Below are 5,131 nucleotides of genomic sequence, written 5' to 3'. Positions count from 1 at the left end.
TTGTTGTTATTTAGCCGTCTGCTGTAGACATGTGTTATACACGTCAGAGTATAGCAGACGGCAGACGGCGCGAGACATGTTTTCTACAGTATTCCCTCGGCTTGCAATGTTCCTCCATAAACAGGAACCTAACGAATTGCAACTGAATGAGTTGAGAGATGAAACAGCGAGGTGGTTTCCGTGCTTGATGTGTCAAACTCACCCCTTAATATCAATTTTAGCCATCATGCATTCTCTCGGCTTGCGATGTTCCTTCATAATCAGAAACCTAACGAATTGCAACTGAATGCGTTTGGAAGATGAAACGGCGAGGTGGACTTCGTGCTTCATGTGTCAAACTCACCCCTTGAGATCAATTTTAGCCATCATGCAACAATATTCCCTCGGCTTGCGAAGTTCCTGACCCATAAAAAGGAACCAAACGAATTGCAACTGAATGCGTTTGTTAGATGAAACAATGAGGTGGTCTCCGTGCTAGATGTGTCAAACTGTTCCGAATACTGAACAGAGAGAGAGAGAGAGAGAGCGAGAGAGAGGGGGGGGGGGGGGGTAACGTCCACTCGACACAAACTAGGTAATTTCGGGACTAACGTATGTTTTAATTTTATTTCAATAATTTTATTTCGGGAGGACCCGGAGAAAACCCACGAGGTTGGGCAGGCGACCCTACTCCTTGTCACGTACAACCGGGGAATCGAAACCACGTCAGTTGACTCAATGACAGACTTTATGATACAGCGCGCACACGCTAACCATTCAGCACCCTCACCCCCCACCCCGCACTGAACACAGAAGTTATTAGGTAAGGATTTATTTATTTTCCGATGAACAACCACCCGATTAGATTTTATTACGTACTTCGCGAAGGTATTTGTTGAGTAATAAAACCTTCTAGTAGTTTATCGAGGGCTGGCCGTAATAAAATCTAATCGGGTGGTTGTTCATCGGAAAATAAATAAATCCTTACCTAATAACTTCTGTGTTCAGTGCGGGGTGGGGGGTGAGGGTGCTGAATGGTTAGCGTGTGTGCGCTGTATCCTAAAGTCTGTCATTGAGTCAACTGACGTGGTTTCGATTCCCCGGTTGTACGTGACAAGGAGTAGGGTCGCCTGCCCAACCTCATGGGTTTTCTCCGGGTCCTCCCGAAATAAAATTAAACCATACGTTAGTCCCGAAATTACCTAGTTTGTGTCGAGTGGACGTTAACCCCCACTCTCTCTCTCTCTCTTTCTCTCTCTGTTCAGTATTCGGAACAGTTTGACACATCTCGCACGGAGACCACCTCATGCATTGTTTCATCTAACAAACGCATTCAGTTGCAATTCGTTAGGTTGGAACAACATATAACACTGTAACCCAGGTATCATTTAATCTTGTATATTTAGCACTAATTTCTTTCACACTTGTTTAATATCAAATCTTTGTTTAAAAATTCGTAAAAATCATTTAAGATCACCCAAAATCATCTAATTTGTACTTGTGTCCAGTTAAAAGCTGGCCGATAAGTTTTGATAATGAGTATCCAATTTACAAGCACTTAATTTCCTGACCACTGTTCAAAAATTAGTCATTATACATCAATAATGAATTGGCCGGTTGTTTGGGTTTTTTTAACAGTGATCGAGAAATATAACGCTTGTAAATTGAATGGTCAGCTTTAAACTGGACACAAGTACAAATTAGATGATTTTTGGTGATTTTAAATGATTTTTACAAGTTTTTAAACATGGATTTGATATTGAATGCATTTGAAAGAAAATAGTGCTAAATACACAAGATTAAATGATGCCTGGGTTACAGTGAAAGTACACAGCTATTTTTATTTCTATACATTATAGATATAAGCGCGAATACCAGTCAACTATCTCTTTTTATTCCCCATGCACTCTACCCCCCCCCCCCCCCCTGTTCCAGGCAGCTAAAAAATTGTCACCTACGCACAGAAAAGATATCAACATTTTTTTGGGATAAAAACTCAGGGATGGACATTCATTCTGAACACAAACTCACCCCTTAAGATCACATAATTTAGCCATCATGGAATACTATTGAACGTGCCGACGGATATCTCTGCCACGGCCATTTTGAAACTATCATACGGGTATTTTATTTATAATAATATCGTGTGCAATGTTAGGGATGATAAATTTCTGCTTTTGTCAACGGAAATAATTATTGATGTATTTAGTTACTGGATCGAGTAATAAACTATTACACATACTTATGGAAACACATACTTATGGAAACAGCTACCAGTACTAATATATCTGGGCGACGTTTCGAAGAGTATTCTCTCAACGCGCGCGCGCGCGCGAGAGAGAGAGAGAGAGAGAGAGAGAAATAGATTTGATACCGAGAACAATAAGTAACTGTTGGTCTTTAATCAATACTCCTCGACTTACCTCCCTTGCAATATAAGTTATAATGTTAGAGTTGTAGCGATACTGAGAACGATAAGTAATTGGTGGTCTGAAAAGCAATACTCTTCGACTTACCTCCCTTGCAATATAGATCGTTGTTCGAGCTGTAGCCTATTCACTCGGCAAATCTCGGCAGATTCCGGTACCCTCCATCTAGCCTCGGCTGTATGACAGTCAGTGATATGTACCTACGCCTATACATTTGCGATGCGGCACCGGTTTACTTATAAGGGAAACTTGCCCGCGTTTAGAAAGAAGTTCTCAAAATTGCGTCGTTCGAAGAGTGTAGAATTTTCAGTGCAAATTTGTCCTTGTCTAAAGAAAGAAAAACAGCTTCAAACTTTGAAAATTTTGTAAGATAAAACATTCTTCAAATACGTCGTCATCAATGACGTCATTGGTCGTCATGGACAACGCCATTGTAATCCGGGAACTTGAAAGTAGTTCTAATGGCGGACTTTGTAGCATTCTCCACAAGTCTCGCTATCCAGCATTCGAAGACAACTCTGTTTGGGAGATTGACTTTGTAGATGTAGATGTAGGGTACTGGAATCTGTTGAGGTTTGCCGAGTGGTAGCCTATTATTATGTGCATGACAACGCACCACTCACGGAGGGCCAGAAGACAAACCTGCGGATAAGACAGATCATCCACGGACGTGCAAGTAATAAACAATAGAACTACTATCAAATCAAATAACGGATTCTTTTGTTCATGAAGCAGTCAACATTTTCAACTTAAAACAATTGATTAACTCACGAAATGGATATATATATAAAGAGAGAAAGAGAGAGAGAGAGAGAGAGAGAGAGAGGGAGGGAGGGAGAGAGAGAGAGAGAGAGAGAGATGGGTTTAACGTCGACTCGACACAAACTTGGTCATTTCGTGACTAACATATGGTTCAATTTTATTTCAATAATGCGTGTGCGAGTAGGGGTCTTTAGCAGTGGAAGGAAACCGGGAAATGGATATAACGAACATGGTAGAAGTTCATTATTTTATCTATTATTCACTAATTGCCCTTATTATCTGAAATACTGAAGTGGGAGGAAACCGGAGGACCCGGAGAAAACCCACGAGATTGGACAGGCGACCCTACTCCTTGTCACGTACAACCGGGGATTCGAAACCACGCCAGTTGACTATACTATACCGGCATCTCTGCGTCGAATTAAATGGGGTTTAACGTCCAACTGTTCTGCTCCGACTGGGCTAATGAAGCCGGGCATACGCCATACAGTGTGCTATGCGGGACATTTTTCCCGGTCAACGGCGCTATGGCCTACTCTTATATCGAATTCCAACTGCCAAGGGATCTTTTACGTGCACGCCAATTTATACACGGGACCCCGGTTTTCGTTCTACCCGAACGACTAGACAGCTGTCCTTGCCAGGCCCTGTCCTTCCTACACATGCGACGGCATTCTATACGGGGAGCCACAGTGGCTCAGTGAGTAAGACTAAGATATTGGCTCGATAACCTGTTCGATTCCTGCGTTGGTCGAGAGAGTTTATCGGAACAACGTATAGTCGTTCGGATGAGACGAACAACCGAGGTCCCGTGTATAGATTGGCGTGCACGTAAAAGACCTCTTGGCAGTTGAGTACGATATAAGACTAGACCGTAGCGCCGCTGTCCGGGCAAAATGGCCCTAATGGTACACTGTAAGGCGTATGCCATCTTCAATAGAAGGCTTTGTCTCGCTTTAACTACATACATCTTATCAAGGTCTTCAAGTAATACCCTGCATATTGCGGCACTAATTTCGATTGGGTACAATCCCAACTTGTGAGCCTATCAGATTCCTCGATCGTCGCGAATACCAAGTCTCGCGCTTTCAAGCTAAAATGTCTACCTGTGATAATCGAGTTGCAAAGTTCAAGGTTCATTCAATGTCAAGGTTTCTGTGGAGGTCGCGATGTCACAACCTCTGATTGGACGCTACAGCTCATGTGTCTGTAGATAACATAGCCATAAGTTCGGGAATTGTGAAGTAAACAAGCAACGCCCAGATGTTGTGAAACTCGCAGTTGTTGCTTCAGGAACATGGGCGTATTCCAGTCTTCATTAGCCTAGTCGGAGCAGAACAGTAGGACGTTAAACCTCAATTCATTCCATCTTATTCCATATCCCCTAAGTTCCATGATGGCGCGCGCGAGAGAGAGAGAGAGAGAGAGAGAGCGCGAGCGAGCACGGCCTTAATTCTTTTACGGGCGCAGATGTAACTTGAAAAAACCTAGGATACGACTTATAGTGTGTATTTCCCTGGCGTCACACTCGACTGATATGGTCTCACCACCCTAGGGTAGGGTGCCCCGCCATAAATAAATATCTTCAAATATCTCGACAATTACACCACAATATTTATATATATATACCAATCCTTAAATCTGTTTTGCACATTTATAGTCACTAAATAAACGGCCATGTTGTACTTAATAAGCTATGACCATTTAATCATCCATAAATAATACACTGAAAGATGGTTCCGTGTGTCGGCCATGACATCCGAGCACGTGTGAGTAAAAAATAGGTTACGTGCCCTTGTTTTGAAAGTAGTCTCGCTTAACCAGTCTACCGACCATTCTACGTTTGATTAACAGGCCGGGATAATCAAGACTACTTTTTTTACGAACCATAACAGAAAGCTGGAACAATCAATTGAATTTAGAAACACGCACGTTGGGCAACTCAACAATTGTTTTAAGAA

The sequence above is a fragment of the Patella vulgata genome, chromosome 7 (assembly GCF_932274485.2).
Source record: "Patella vulgata chromosome 7, xgPatVulg1.2, whole genome shotgun sequence".
Taxonomy (NCBI): domain Eukaryota; kingdom Metazoa; phylum Mollusca; class Gastropoda; family Patellidae; genus Patella; species Patella vulgata.
Note: the sequence above shows the minus strand (reverse complement) of the source record.